The 16,298-nt window shown below is 50.0% G+C and overlaps 1 long non-coding RNA gene across 3 annotated transcripts in view; it reads right to left on the bottom strand.

Annotated features, from left to right (window-relative positions):
- Positions 1-655: 655 nt before the first annotated feature.
- LOC123479462 (uncharacterized) overlaps positions 656-16,298 on the bottom strand; it is an 18,961-nt gene continuing 3,318 nt past the window's right edge. For 2 of the 3 annotated variants that reach the window (XR_006655086.2, XR_008425529.2), the window contains exons 3-5: positions 15,040-15,198; positions 10,435-10,628; positions 656-1,523 (exon numbers count right to left, since the gene is read on the bottom strand). This is a non-coding gene — a long non-coding RNA (uncharacterized lncRNA). Of the gene's footprint in view, positions 1,524-10,434; positions 10,629-11,845; positions 12,509-15,039; positions 15,199-16,298 lie in introns of those variants that run through there. The other variant, XR_008425530.1, reaches the window with a different exon arrangement.

The raw sequence follows: 16,298 nt of genomic DNA, 5'->3' as shown, positions 1-16,298 counted from the left end.
GCTCAGAACTGCAGCAGACAGATGCTTGGGCTGTGACTGGGATAGTGGGGACCAGCAAGGTGGGGAGCTCCACAGCCTAACTGGGACGGTTGTTGAAAGTGCCCAAACCTAGAAGTCAGAAAGAGTTCTGAAACCATCACTTCCCCAAAGCACTTCCATGAAACCTCCACAAGGGGACCCCTGAAAGCACTTATGGTCTTCCAGACACACCCCAGACCCACCAGCAATGTCAGGTGTTCAGCATGTCCCCAGGCACCAGGCTGTCCCAGGACCACCACCTTGAACTAATCACAGTCTTTTTCTTCATCCCCCACAAGCCACACCCACCCCTACTGGGTCCTCTCCCTATACTGCCCACCCTTCTCTAAACCCATCAAGGCAAACTGAGGTACTGTGTTGTTGGAGGGAAGGTCCTTAAAGGGGTTCTAACCCCTGTGGCTCTGCCACCAAGCTCCCCTCTGGGCCCTGTCTCTATCTCACTTGTGTGGTAGAACATGTGAAGCTTCAGAGCATGGTCTCCAGGCCAGACTCCTGGGTTTTGGGTCCCAGATGCCACTTACGAGCTTTGTGAACTTGGGATTGGTGTATGTCCTCTTTGTGTCTTTCTTTATCTCACATGAGGTTAGTGATAGTATCCACCTCAAAGGTTGTGTGAGGATTAAAGAGGCTAACTGCCACAAAGCACTTGGAATGCTGCCGGCCACCGAGTAAGGGCTCAATCAGTGTTAACTATCTGTAGCATCGTGACGATGAGAGAAGAGTGCCCAGTGGCCTCTGAGGTCACTTTCTCCGCTGGCATTCTATGACCTTGGGATTCCCCCTGTACTATCATATTTGGCTGTGTTTCTTTTTTTCTTTTTTAATTTATTGATTTGAGAGAGAGAGAGGGAAGGAGAGACAGAGGCAGAGAAACATTGATTTGCTGTTCCATTCATTTATGCATTCATTGGTTGATTCTTTACAAGCCCTCACCACGGACTTAGCCCACAACCTTGGTGTATCAGGACGATGCTCCAACCAACTGTTACCCAGCCAGGGCTGAGCTTGTTTTCCTTCTTTATTCCCCCTTCCTTTTTCTTTTTTTTCCTTTTCTTTTGGTGCACAGGACGGTGCCCAAAGGGCTGCATTTCTTATTATGTCGCCACTACTTGAGCAACACAGGCATTTCACGTCTGGATGGCTTCTTGACCTTGGGTCTCCTTGACTTGCTCTTTCTTACAACATCCATTGGGAAGGCTTGAGCCCCACGCACATGACGTGGACGGTACAGAGTCCTTCCCAGCATTTCCGAGGGCGGGGACAGGGGGACTGCCCCAAGTCTTTCCTCATGAAGACCTCTGCCATGTGGTGGTCTGCTCCCAAGCTTCGCCAGGCCCACATCTGTGGGGCAGACTCTCCTGGAGATTCGAGTGTATATCAGGAAACCATAGCACAGAGCAGGAAGCAACTTCGACATCAAGGTGAAACAATGGGAGGCTGGGTAAATAAATAAACCTTGGTACTCAGAGTGAAAGCCTGTGCAGCTGTAAAAAAAATCATGCGAAATCTTTTGCTGCTCATGGAATGATCACTAAATAAATACAAACCTAGGTGCAGGATACTGTGAATGGCATATTTGTGAAAGAAAAAGGGAGCTGGGGGAAGGGGAAAATGTTTACATATATTTGCTGTATACACATAGAATATCTCTGGGAAGCCACATAAGAAACTGGTGGTAACCTTACTGGCTAGGGGCAAGGGTGAAGGGAAACTTTTAATTGCATACATGTTCATACACTTAGAATTTCAACATATGCAAATATATTACCTAGTAACAAAAAAAAGTGACAGTTTCTTAAAAATCAAGATGAGATTTAATTAGGCCTAGAAATCTTTCGAGGGCCCTACCTGCACCCTCTCTGCCCAGCTGCCTCAGAAATGCCAGTTTCCTCAACATCTTATATTATGCAAAACTTTGTCTCTTGACCTCATCTTCACCCATTCAGGCCATGCCTTTCTCACGAAAGGGCCCACCGCTGTGTTTTCCCCACAAAAGAACCACTTCCCCAAGAGGAAACAGACCACGTTCCTAGAAAGCAGAAAGGATGGCAGCAGTTTCTGCATTAGTCCTTTCGCTTTTCTCCCACGTCTGTTTCCCATCTGGACTTCGAGTTTCTTGAGGACAGAAACCTGTCTCACTCATTCATTACCGCCACCAGCATAGTAGGTGCTTGCGTGCACACCACATCACGTCTCCAAGGCACCCTTACATCCCAAGGACAGGGACCCCGACTCACTCACATCTGTCCCTCAGTGCCTGGCACAGAATGGCTCACACCAAGGACCCCTAGTAAATGTCTGTTGAATTGGTTTGGTGAGGTAAGTGTGTGGCCACAGAAAAGCAGAGAAGATGGGTCTGATCTGGGGCAGAAAGGCAGGTGCCATGTAAGAATAACAGCTTCCATTTACTGAGCATTTTACTAAGTGCCATGTCCTCCTCTAAATGCTTTCCACACATTAGCTCACTTAATCTTTACAACAACCCTACCAACCCCACCCAAAACCCTAACAGAGATAAGGAAACTGAGGCACAGAGAAGATTGAGGAGTTTGTCCAACATCGCAGCCAAAAAATGATCTAAATCTAATATCTGAGTCCAGTCTGAACCCAGAATATACGTTCCCAACTATTTAAACTGTCTCACAGAGCCACAGTAGAACACATATGCTGACCAGCAAAAGGTGGCCTGGCTGCCACACAAATGAGCTGGAGGTGCCCAGCACAGCCAGAGTCTAGAGCTGAGAAGTGGGTGAACACCTTATGGAGTCTCCCTCTCCAGAGATTTTTGAAGGGAAGGGCAGACCACTCTCAGTCTAGGCCTGCTTGGAGGCAGGGGGCTGGACAAGATCACTTTCCAAGGCCTTCACTGTCTTCTGATTCTTGCCTGAGTTGAGATGCCTGAGGGCAGAGGCCCATGTTTGGGAGACTCTCGATGGGTACAGCTTGAAGCAGCCGCCAATGCCATAGATTAAGACAGGGAGCAATATGGGTCCTGAAGAAAGACAGATTCTAGTCTGACCCCAAGTCCCTGCCTATCAGTGAGAGGCCCCAGTGAGGCTGCCAGGAATTTGGGCTGGGGGCAGAAGAAGGCTGGTCTTCTAACTCCCAAACAGCCAGCCCCAGCCCAGAGAGGCTCAACCCCCTTCCCCACTGCCTATCCTCCCAGGAGTGTGTACACAGCAGTCCCAGCCCAAGGAGATGTACCCTTCTTCCCCTTGGGGTACAACAACCCTCAGCTATGGTGTGTACCAGTGAGCACACTCCCCAGGAAGTCCATCCACACATTCATTCTTCATTTCACACATTTTCACTGAGTTTGTTAGAACATTGATATTTCTCTCACTCTCTCTCTCCCTCCTTCTCTCTCCCTAAATTCAATAAACATATTCTTTAAATTAAAAAAGAGAGAGAAGTTACCCACCTAGTGGAGAAAGTGGCACTGGAACAAGGAAGCACAGTGAAGGCCCTTGTCAGTTAGAGAGAAAGGGAACATGTGGGTGCAGGAGTCAGCAAAGACGTCTTAAAGGAGGTAATGTTTAAGATGAACCTTAAAAGAGAAGTAAACGAGGTCGAGGTTGGGGACAGCAGGGGAGGGGAGGAGCTTCCAGGCAGCAGCGGAGCCCATCGAATTTGTACGGCAGCCAGGCCAGCGTCTCTCTGGATAATGGTGGGCCAGCTGGGGAGGGTAGGTCATCTGGGGTGACTGGCTTGTGGTGCCCAAGATTAACAGCCACAGACAAGACTGAGAGGAGAGGGGAACATAAGGCTGGGAGCCACCCAGCTCCCTGCAGGCCCTAGGCTTTCATTACAAGAAACAGAGAACCGCGGAGGGGTACTAAAAAGGGACATGTCCTCCTTTCTGACTTAGGCCATTCTGGCGGGGAAAGGACGGATCCAAAGAGGGGAACCCTGGGCCTTGTCAGCCTCATGGTCTGTGAGCCCCTCTGCCCTTCACACCAAGCAGGCCTCTGTCTACATGTGTTTCAACCACGCTTCACCCACAGGCATGTTAAGGGAAAGGAAAGGAAGAGGGCCCCACAGATGGCTGGTCTGGATACTGCCCTAGGCCCCAATTGTGTATGATGATGGGTCCAGCTGGTCACCACTGGTATCAGCTGTAACCCCCTCAGAGGCTTAGAAATGAGCAAGAGAGTTTTTCATGGGAGAGGTGGGACTGGAAAAATAAAGTTAGAGACTTAAGGTGACAGCAAACACTTATTGGGTATTTAGCATATGCTAGGCACTGCCTCAAGGCTTTATACATACTAATCCTATGAACTAGGTTCTGTTACTGTCCCCATTTTACCAAACGAAACAAGTAAAGCACAGAGAGATCCCACAGTGTCTACCATGGGGATCCAAATCCAGTCTGGCTCTTTTTGTTTATTCAGTAAATACTTACTGAGCTCTTACTTTGTGCCAGGCACTGTCTAGGCACTTCGGACATAACGGTGACTGAACAGTGCATCTCAATAGTCAATTTGGTCAACAGCTACGCTGTGCTACCTCCCGAGTTGGGACGAGCAGAAGCACGGGTCAATCCTATGCTTGGAGCCCCAAGACACTATTGGCCTAGCCGCCAAAGAGACATAACAGCCACCCTGCTGAGAAACTGGAGGGCTCTGGGCTCGTGACCGCCTCTCAGATAGGCTACTGAATAGAGGACCCAGGACTCAGGCCGCTGAAAAGAGTACCCCTCCCAGAGTCTCTTTAGGCTATACCCAAACTCTTAGAAGCCCCTGGGGAGGGATAGGGGGTGAGAAGGGCAAAGGGCAGTCTGCCAGGCAGACATTGCAGAGGAAACAGGTGAGACTCAGTTTCTCCCTCCCCCAATCTGCTCCTGACCCTGCAGCTCAGGGGCTTCTCAGGCCTGGGGACCAGAGCAAGAATGCAGTGGGAAATGGCAGGATGCTGGGGTAATGGGGCTGCTCTCCTGCCTGGGTGGTCAGCAGCTACTTCTGCAATAATGACTCAGCCTCAGGCTGCGAAAGCCAAAGCAAGGGAGAGAGCTTTGGTGTTGCAACTTTCCACCAGCTGCTGCAGGCAGGCTGCCTGCAGGCCAGGCCAGCCTCAAGGGTGTGGACAGGGTAAGCTCATGTGTTGAAGGTATCTTTGGGGGCTTTCTTGAGTTCACAAAGGGCAAGAAAGAATTGTCTGACTTGTGTTACTGCCGCAGGTACTACAGAGCCCCTGCCCATGACCTTTTCCCAACAAGGGCCTCTCTTCCCTCCCCTTCCCCAAGAACCTTCTTGAAATGCTGTCTCCTTCAAGAAGCATTCCTGAACTCACAGAAGTTAATCCTTCTCCTTGTCTCTGACCTATGTGCCAAGGCAGAGACTGACTCAGGGCTTCTCCAGCAATTTCCTCAAACTGTCATCCTAAGTCAGGGAGTGCGACCTTCTGCCCATGAGTAGGCCCAGGGCTCCTGACACAATGGTCAAATTTCTTTGACATCTGATCTTTTAGTTTCAAATATATGTGAGCTTTGCATTCTACTCCAGGATATAGCCATATCTTACTATATTTTTAACACGTCTTAAGTTCCTTACAAGGCGAATCACAATTTTTCTCCTAAAATCTAGGAAGTTGATGCTCCATGAAGATGCCCCATGTTTAAATTAGCCTGTAACTTTGTAAGCCACTTGGGCTTCAGCACGAACATCATGTATACCACAACTGGAGGACTGGTAAAGCAATAAACTTCAGCTGGACGAACACAAGAGCTTCTTGCTAGTACGGAGCCCCTAGGCCCTGTGGTCCTTAAGGGCAGCCAGGCAGGTGTGCATTTGGGGCCCCCTCTGCAGTTGCCTCTGTTAACAGGGTACTGTTCAAATACTACCTCGTTCTACGGGTGCCATGACTAGTTAGGAAGCAATTATCTAATACAGTGGTTCTCAAAATTGGCTGTAAATTAGAATCACCTGAAGGTCTAAAAAAATCCTGATGCTCAGACCACAACCAATCCCAATTAAACCAGCACCCTGCCCTGGCTGGAGTGGCTCAGTGGATTAGCACCTGACTGCAAAGCAAAAGGTCGCTGGTTTAACTCCCAGTCCATGGCACAATGCTGGGTTGCGGGCCAGGTCCCCAGTTAGGGGGCGTAAGAGGCAACTGCACATTGGTGTTTCTCTCCCTTCCTTCTCTTCTCTCTAAAAATTAATAAATAAAATCTTTTTAAAAATAAAATAGCATCTCTGAGAACAAAATCGAGTCACTGGTAGTTTTTAGGGTTCCTCAAAGATTCCAATGTGAGCGGAGTTTGAGAACCAGTAATCTAGGCCAACCCCTTTATAATGCAGATGGGGATGCTGAGACCCGAGGAGGAAAAGCAATGGGCCAAGCCCTGGCTGGGTAGCTCAGCTGGTTAGAGCGTTGTCCCAATACACGAAGGTTGCAGGTTTGATCTCCAATCATAGCACATACAGGAATCAACGAGTAATGCACAGATATGTAGAACAACATATCAATGTTTCTCTCCTCTCTCTTTCAGACCAATTTGTAGAAAAGAAAAAAGAAAGAAAAGCAATGGGCCAAGGTCACAAGCATGGCAGTGGCCGAACCCAAGTCTTGCAGGGTTCAAGGCAGGCCTCCTGCTACATTCCTGCCCCCACTCTCCATGTTGCTGTAGGAACTGAGCTAGCTGGCCAGCTGCTACTGCCAGGTGAACCTTGGCGTTCTTGACTCCAGGCTGGCTCAGAAGAGCTCCAAGATGGGCCGACTGAGCCCCTCACCCCAATGTGCCTCAATCAAGCGGTCCCTGAAACTGGACACCAGAGGGAATTCCCACCTGGAAATTCTCCAGGACTACACAACACACTGGAATAAACAGGAATGAAGGGAGGGGCTGGGGGACAGGTGGGGCTTGTGGCAGGACACCAAGGGGAGATGTGCTACAGTCACAGGCACAAGAGCTGGGGGGGGATCGCGCAGATGATGACTTAGCCAATCCCATCCTATGGAGCCCTAGTACTCACACTCCCTCCACTCCCCATCCTCCCCAGTGGTCATTTGACCACTGACCCCTCCCCTCCGGCTCACTGCCCTCACCCCCGAGGGGGAGCTAACAGAAATGCCCTAGGGTGGTCAACTGTCTTCCTGCTGGGATCTGTCTGGTCTTGATAGGTCCACCCAGGGGCCTCAGCTGCAGGGCCCTATGTGCAGGCCATCCTGTCTGCAGATCACACACACACTAAACGGAACTTCTGCAGACAGAGGACGAGGTACCCCCGGGGTTCTGAGGATGCAGGCTTCAGGGCAAGGACTGAGAGGAAGCAGGGCAGCCAGGGTTCGCAGCCATTCGTGGCCCTGGTGGGGGTGTCGCAGGGGAATAAGAAGAGGCTGACAGGGGAGTAGCTTTTTCTGTCCTCTTCCTCTCCTACCTGCTGCCCCAGTGCTTCTCAGTGTTGGCAGCACAAAGAAGGACTGGGAGGGTTTTTAAATGCTAGTGCCTGAGCTCTGGCTCTCAGGGGGTTCAATTTAACTGTTAGATTTAACTCTGAGGAGAGGTGAGGGCACTGTCTGCTTTTAAAGCTCCTTACTGGTGATTCTAACATGCAGCCAGGAGCAGAATCCCTGCCCCCCGGGATCACGCAGACAGGAGGGTGGGTTCCGTCCCTGGGCAGTCAGGGGAAGAGCCTACCCTTCCCAGGACAGCAGGGCAGGTAAATTACCCTCAGACTCCTTTTTCAAGTTCATCATCAACACAATGCAGTAAAAAGGTCGTGGTTAGATCATGAGCAGATGCTTGTCCTTGTTCTCCCCTTTCCTTGTGTTGAGCAAATTATTTGGCTCCTCAATTTCTTCATTCATAAAATGGACAGAATAGTTACCACCTGGGAGGTACCTATGATAATTAATTAATTAAGTCTACACAGTCCTGGGCATACAGTAAGCAATCAATAAAAGGTAGCCTTTTGTTATAAAAAATGAAAGCCAATTTGCACACCCATGTTCACAGCAGCCTTATTGGCAATAGCTAAAACATGGAAGCAGTCCCGTGTCCATCGACAGATGAATGAGTAAGCAAAATGTACACACAGTGGAATATCTTTCAGCCTTGAAAAGGAAGGAAATTCTAATATACGCTACAACATGGATAAACCTGGAGGACATTGTGCTAAGTGAGATAAATACTGTATAATACCACTTCCATGAGGTCCTTGCCATAATCAGCACTGCAGAGACAGAAAGTAGAATGGTGGTCGCCAGGGCCTGGGAGGAGAAGGGAGTTGGGAGTTCGTGTTTAATGGGTACAGAGTTTCAGCTTTTCAAGATGGTGGTGATGGTCGCACAATGTTATGAATGTATTTAATAGCAATGAACTGTACAGTTTTAAATGGTGGAGATGGTTAATTTTATGCACATTTTACCACAATAAAAAAAAGTGAAGAAAGGTAAAATCAGAGCCAGAATTGGTGATACAGCTGACCACAGGCCTGAGCGAGGCTGTGCCCAAGGGAGGCCACTGCCTTCAGTGCCCCCCTGAGGCAGACACAGCAGGACACGTGCACAAGCAATGGACCCAGGACTCACACCGCCAATAAACAGGAAATAATAGAGGGTTAATATTTAAACAGCATACAGGCTTCGGGGTGAGGACATTACCAGGGAGGGCTGAGGGGAGGAGGGGAAGGAGGGGCAGCAGACATAAGGAGAATGTAAACCTTAGTAGAAAACGGGGGTTGAAGCTGCCCAAATGTGTTCCAAGCACACCCAGTAAAAGAGGGACAGCTACAGGACAGGGAACCCCCTGTCTAGGCCCCGGGGAGTGTGCCAGAGGCCTGTGCCCTGTGTTCCTTCCTTCCACAGGAGATCCTTGTTTACCCTGTAGGCTGGAAGAGAATGTTATCAAATTATGACTCGTTATTCTAAATTACTGTCTCCAGTGGGGAAGGCAGGCAGGCAGGGAGCCTGGAAAGGGGAAACAAGTCATTTTCCAGGACATTGTTTGTTTGTTCATTCTCCAGCTCCCTCTGTCCCCAAGCCCTTTCCCTCCCTTTCTGCCTTCCCTGTCCAGGCCTCTCCCTCCCCCAACAAGCTCCCAGGACAGATTCCAGGGTTGGGGGAGCAGAGCAGGCGCTTCCTAATCTCAGCAGGTCACCACGGGTAGGACCACAGGGAATATCCTGTCACCCAAGACTACCTGACCCCCCAAAAAGAATTTTTCCAACCCCTCTGGCCTCCCCACCAAAGAAAGCAAATACTACAATCCCTCTATTTCTAGCTGCCAGGTTGCTTGATTGACTAGGACTCTCTAATTTGCTATGTCATTTTGGGCAAGTCACTTGTCCTCTCTGGAACTGAGAGGTCATTCCAGAAAGAAACACCCCTCTGCCTGCCTTCTGCTGCCTCCCAGGACAAGTGTGAGAACAAGGGGTGATTCCACCAGTCAGAGATCCTCAGATTTGCAAGCCTGGAGGCCAGAGGCAGAGGACATGCACAGGCCTTCAGGGACGGAGCAGCTGAGCTGTGGAACAGACCAGTATCCTGGGCCCCCACCGAGATCTCAAAACCAACCTGGCCTGGAAGCCATGAGCTGGATGTCCGGCTAAGGGCCTTCCGATCCATTCCCTTGCCTCCACTCCAGCCTCATGCCGTTTCTCAGAGAGGAGGGTAGCAGTGATATGCATCCCTTGGAAAGGTCAGATGGGCTAGAAAGGGGAAAGGAAAGGAAGCATTCTCCTTCTGCCTCTGCTCTGGTGCCTTCCAATGACCCAAAGGAATGAGCAGAGAGGCTGGCTCCACTTCCTCCCCTGGGTTTTCACATTCCAAGGCTGGCAGCTTGTGGTGATAAATACAACTGAAAATTTCTCAGGGGTCGAAAGGAAACTGTGAGCAAAGGGGAAGGTGCCATTTTTCCAAACATCAAGTTATGGTAGAGCACACTCTGTCTCCCTCCCTCTCTCCCTCTCTCTCTCTCACATACACACACACAGACAAGCTGCGTACAAAGTATATACGGGTCATGAGTACCCATGTCAGATAAAATCTAGGGTACATTCTTTTATTATTAATACCTTTAACTTTAATAGATCCACCCTGAAATAGATGCCGGTTTTACAGAAATTGCCACAAGTCGGAAGGACAGTCCTGAGGGAACGTTGTGCCTGCCCTTTCCTGACCCCCGCAGTCTTCTCACCACCCCTAACCTCCAACCCCCAGCCCTACCCACCTCCACCTAAACACAGTCTTCCTGAGGTGTCTGCAAGGGCTTCACTTGCAGAAGTGAACCAGCAGGGCCAGAACGAAGGAAAAAGGGAGGAAGCTTAGCCTCCCTGGCTCCCAGCCTTTCCCTTCTGCCCATCCTTGCCCAAGGATGAAGGTGCAAAGGAAGTACGTTAGCTCTAGAGTGACGGAACCCTACAGTTAGAGATGAGCTCAGAGAGTCCAGCCCACCTTTCAGTCTTCAGATGAGGTCACTGGAGTCCAGAGCAGTCCAGGCCGTGCCCAGGTCGTACGGCCAGCAGACAGACTTCGCACAGAGACCCAGGCCTCCTGACCCCACTCATCAGCAGGGACTCCCTAGGCTTTCTTCAGCTGTCTCCTTCTCCCCTGTCCCATTACCACTGACTCAGTCATTTCGCGCTGCTCTGGCAAAACAGCAGACAAAAACGAAGGACATTAATTTCTCACAGTTCTGGAGGTTGGGCAGTCCAAGATCAAGGACCCAAGAGATTTGTTTCTTGCTGAGGAACCACTTCCTGGTTTACAGATGGCCCTATTTTTATGGTGTCCTAACAAGGGAGAGAGGAAGTTCTGGTGTCTCTTCCTCTTCTTATAAGGGCACTAATCTCATCCTTGGAGCTCCACCCTCATGATTCACCTAAACCTAATCACCTCCCCAAGGCCCCACCTCCTAATACCCCCACACTGGGGGTTAAGCTCCAACAGATAAATGGAGGGGGGGTGTGGCACAAACATTCAGCCCCTGACAAGTACTCTGTGGCTTTCAAACCCCACCTGGCCTTTCCAGGACTCTAAGGAAAACCATTCCAAGGTAGCCCCCTTCTCACCTAGATGCCATCCCTGACCTGGGACCCAAGTGATCTCCTGGCCCTCTGATAACACCCACAACAATCCAGGTAGAGCTGGGGATTTATGGGAGCAGCTGAGGATCACCTCTGGATTCATATCAGGCCTCTCAGCAGAGCTCCTTCCGTATCCAACTGCCAGGTCACAGCCCACCCTCAGCGCATCGCACTGGGTGACTCCCCAGACATAACTTTTTATGAGAAGAGAAACTGAGGCTCAGCATGGTGAATGTGCTGGCCCAGGCTGAGCCAGCTGGTCAGTGGCATCTGTAGAACCCCCACATCTTCCACTCTGTGCTGGACGCCATGACGCACTGTTCAGACCCCATTTCAGGCACAAAGAACTTCTTTTTCCAGCTGCTGAGAGTTCTGCAGGCAGAAAGCCCTGCACTGCCAACCCCTGTGGAGACTGGCTGAACAGGGGGTGAGCCCACATCCAATGGCTGATTGTGATGGGAATATAAAAACCCTGCCCTCTTGTCCCCACTTGAAACAACCCTGAAGAATCACCCCAACTTCAGAACTCTCTATAGGAGGCAGGAAAATTCCACTGAGACCGCACTGCAGGTTAACCCCTCCCTCTGCCTGGTCCTCCTTCCTTCCCTTCCCTTCCCTCTAGCAGACGTTGATCCCAAGATCACTCCCCAGAACACCCACCGCACGCTCACCTCTGTTTCAGAGTCCACTTCTCAGGAACCCTAACTACATTTTCAGAGGTCAGGCTGTTTCCCATTGCTCTGAGAGACCCTGCACCTTACTTAGGGAAATAAACTTACCCAAGGAAGACAAAAAATAAACAGCTCCATGGGGAACATGAAAGAGGAAAAGGACATAACTCCTGATCTTGGCAGAAGTTGGAAGAAAAAGCAAATCTACCAGCTGACAATCACGATAATAAATGAAGGCTCCACAAGAGCAAGACGGCAATTGTTGCGGGTGCTTGTACAGACTTGCTTTGGGGTCAGTCTGCCAGGCAGTGGGTTACTCAGTCTGAGTGCTTTGGCGCCGGATGTCCACATGAAGACAAGCGTGAGGTCGGTTGACGACAAGCCCATCAGACTTGGGATGACACATTGTCTCTCTCATGGCCACACTGCAGATGTACATCGTTGGAGTGGGGGCGCCAAGAGCCCAATTATATACTAATACTGGTCACACAATATCTGGGACGCTAGGCCCAGCTTCGAGTGTCACATTACTGGCCAACCTCAGCCGCACACCAGGACAGGAACTTAGAAGAGAAAAATAGGCCCTGGCCAGTGTGGCTCAGTCAGTGGGAGTGTGGTCCTGCAAACCAAATGGTGGTGGGTTCAATTCCCGGTCAGGGCACATATCCAGGTTGCAGGTTCAATCAAGGTGCATGCGAGAAGGCAACCCATCAATGTTTATGTTAATGTCTACAAGTTGGATGACTGTCCCTTACCACTCAGGGAGTCCTGGCAAACGTAGAATAGCAGGTAATCCTATTCTACACAGCCAGAGGCAGGAGCAGAATGGCAGCAGAGGAGCGGGAAAGAAAGAGACAATATGCAGAAAGGTCAGATGGAGGACGACCTGACAAAGGAGAAGTGGGCCAGGCCCTGAAGGAAGGGAGGGCCCTGGTTAGGGAAGGAGGGAGGACCCCCTGAAGAGGAACATGGTGGAAGTAACGGAGGGAAGGAAAATAAACATGGGGTAGGTTTGGAGAGTCTATGTGGGAAAAGAGGGGAGAAAAGGGGGAAAGTAGCGGACGCCACATCATGGAAGGCCCCACTGTCAGGCTGTGGGGTCAGGACTTTGGTCCCCCTGGTCAGCAGCAGGTCTGACTTAAGCCTTCCAGGAGTTTCTTCGAAGTGCAAATTCAGTGGCCAGCTGTGGGGGCGGTGAGGGGGGGCGGGGGAAGAGATGCCATTGAGTGGGAAAGTGACCGCCGGTGTTTAGATAAATTAGACAGAGACAGTAGGGTAGCTTAGAGATGGTGAACTGAAGGCAACGGTAAAGTTCAGGTACTGGAAGACGGTGGGAATTGAAATGGTAAGGAAGAGGAGGTAATCGTGAGGCTACTTTGAAATCTGTGAAATTCATGAAAACTTTGGAAATTAGACAGAGGGGCAGCCAACAGTGACACTGTGAATGACAGAGATGGACAGTATTGATGACATTTGTGGGGAAGGTAGCGGCCTTACTTAGACATGGTGCAAATTTAAGCTCCTTCAGAAGAACCAAACGGAAATTCCTATAGACAGTCAGAGGCTGGAGCTCAAAGAGGCATTGCTATGAAGTTTGGACTTACCAGCTTCAAGATGAGAGCCAAGGAGTAAAAGTGGGTAAGACCTCTAGGGGACAGCAGAGTGGGGAGGAAGAAATTACAGACTGCACTCTCCTTCTGGGTACAAGGATGGGAGCGTTTAGAGAATCAGAATTCTAGAACCAGACAGAACTCCTTACAGATGGAGAAACTGAGGTCCAGAAAGCATTTTCGACTTCCGGTTGCCAGCTGGGTAGAGCAGAGCTGGTTTTCAGTCTGCAGGTCTTTCCCTTTGCTTCCTACGTGGCCCCATGTGCATTCTGGGGACAGCGTCTGCCTAGGGTGCCATTTTGTACCCTTAGCAAAAATGTGCCGGTAGTTCCAAAGCGCTGTAAACGGTTAAAATCTTCTCCTAATGCAAGAGTTGGAGTTCGGGCACCAGGAGAAGAAAACCTGATGAGTTCCTCAGCCCAACAGGGACACGAAGGCCCTTTCAGAGAGGGCATCCAGCCCCCTGCTGAAGTGCCCAGCCTCAGCCAGGGCTTGCTGAGTTTGGGAGGAAACTGAGGTAAGCGTTTCTTACTGGCTCCAACCACGGCTGAAGGTGGGGCGAGGCTAATGCCAGCCAAGCGCTGGGGGTCCCCTACCAGGGTGCACTTCGCTTGGAGAGGGTTCCGGCCGGGCCGGGGAATGAGCACAAAGGGCACAGCAGGCTTTCTCTGCTGCAGCAGTTCTGTTTGGGGCCTCTCTCCTCTGGCCTCAGCTCCCTGCAAGGTTTTGGGGTTCAAAGACCCCTAACGTAGCCTCTTACCAATTTCACTTCTTCTTCTGTAATTTTCCCACCCTTATCCATATTGATCCAGTATAGATATAAATCAGTTTTGCTTTACAACTAACCTGTGCTATGATACGTTTAGATTTTATGTACTTCTTCTGTGTGTGTTTTGTTTTACTATTTAAAAAAAAATTTTAAACAGTGCAGGGGTGGGGGTGGTTGGAGGGAAAGCAAATAAATCCCAAGGTCATCATCCAGTTTACAAAATGTTTCTTTGTCAGACAAGAGCTTTCACCCCTGAGAGTTTCTGCCCCCCCCACTCCAACCCCAGCCCCGGCATGTAATCATCTGTTTACAAAAGGCACATAGTACCAGCTCAATTGATACTTGGAGGTGAAATGAATCAATGAACAAATGAGGGTATGCCATGAACAACTTGGACAGAGTAAGAGCCCTAGTGAGGAAAAGAAGCAACCCTGAGAAATCGATGGAAAACGCTAAATTAACAAGGACTCTAGACATACCACAATTGCTTCCAGGCCCACTGCGTCAAACAGGGCGGGGGTTCTCAGTCCAAGGTCTCCTGACCCACCCCCATTCATACCTGTTTGGAGGCTGCAGTCCAAACAAGCAGGAACCGCCCTCTTCTAAGGTTCCACAAAGGTCATGGGAACCCAAGGAGATCAGCCAGGCCAGCCCAAAACAAGCAGTCCCAGTTGTCCCCACAACACCACATTCTCCCCTAATTGCGGCACTGTCCCTTCCTCATCCGCACCCAGCCAGCTGGGGAGGAGGGGCAGAGGCTGCAAATGAAACCAGACCCTTCTTGGGAAGCTCGCAGCCTCAGCTCCTGGCCCAGTCAGGGCAGTCCTCATGTTGTTATGGTTGCTCCGGCCAGCTGGGAATCAGCAGGGGGGTTGTAAGGAAACCACATTAATTAGGAGAAAGCAAACCTGACAGTCACTCACTCAGCCAGTCCTTTCTCCCGGTTTCTCCTGCAGCTCCCTCCGGTCATGGTCTCTACCAGACCGGCCCTCTCCACCTTCCTGTGCCTCTGCTGGTCCGTGGTGAACATCTGTGTGGCTCTTGGCTCTGACCCAATCTTCCTGGGCGAGGTGGGAGGAAGGCTGGAAGAGCACATTCATCCACAGCTGGGACCGAATCTTCCTCAGCTCCAGAGCCATGGACAGGCTGACCCACCCATGGCCTCCTAACTTTTTTTTTAATCTTCAACCAAGGACTTGTCTGAACCCACAACCAAGGCATGTGCCCTTGACCGTGAATTGAACCTGTGACCTTTCAGTTTACAGGACAACACTCCAACCAACTGAGCCACACCGGCCAGCACACCTTCTAACTCTTGCCTTTGCTCTGGCCCGAGCAGGCTGTCCGCTGGCCAGAAGCGAGTCACCAGACAGGATCATTTCTGCTAGGAGTTTAAGATTTTCTTGGCAAAATGAACACTTCTGGGTTTGTCTCTTGTGAATGTTACCCTAAACATCTTCATTTGGACGGTTTACTTGGGACTTGAGTTATTTCCTGTTTCAAGAATAGGGTCCAGGATGAGGAGTAGAGGAAAGAAAGATTTCCTTGGGAAATGTGTGGAAGCAAGGGGGCTGGGCTCCTCAGATGGGGTGGGTAGAATTTTTTGTCAGGGTAAGAAGTGGTTCATCAGCCTCCCTTCCCTCATACATGTGCATCCTGTGTCATTGCTGCTCTTCATGTTCCAGGGTCTCTACTGGAACTGGAAGTAGCTCTTCCCACGCAAGAGAGTGACTCTGCCAACAGCCCCAGAAACTCTGGCTCTTGAAAAGGCCCTTCCAATGGGTGACAGCTACCACCTGCAGCCCCCAGAAAAGAGCCCTCGCTCCCTTTTATTTCACAGCGGTTGTATTAAATAACAGAAAAAATCCACAATATACCTAACTGGGGGGGGTGGTATATAAGACTCATTGATAAATTGGAAGATGCTATTTTTAGAATACAGAGCTAGGTCTTAGAAAATATTCACATTAAAAGCAATCTAAATGCCTAGCAATTGGGAATTGGTTGACTAAGTTATGGCACTTCCAGACAATGAAAAATATATAGCCATTAAAAATGGTGCTAAAGGACCAATGAAACCCCATAGAAATCCCAGAAACAGATAGACACCAGATAAAATACAATAAAGGAAAGTATAATATCATTAATAAATGGTGCTCTGTCAGTCAGATATCTCTGAGGG

The sequence above is a fragment of the Desmodus rotundus genome, chromosome 11 (genome assembly GCF_022682495.2).
Source record: "Desmodus rotundus isolate HL8 chromosome 11, HLdesRot8A.1, whole genome shotgun sequence".
Classification (NCBI taxonomy): domain Eukaryota; kingdom Metazoa; phylum Chordata; class Mammalia; order Chiroptera; family Phyllostomidae; genus Desmodus; species Desmodus rotundus.
The sequence above is the reverse complement of the archived record's forward strand: the minus strand, read 5'-3'. Positions and strand labels throughout refer to the sequence as shown.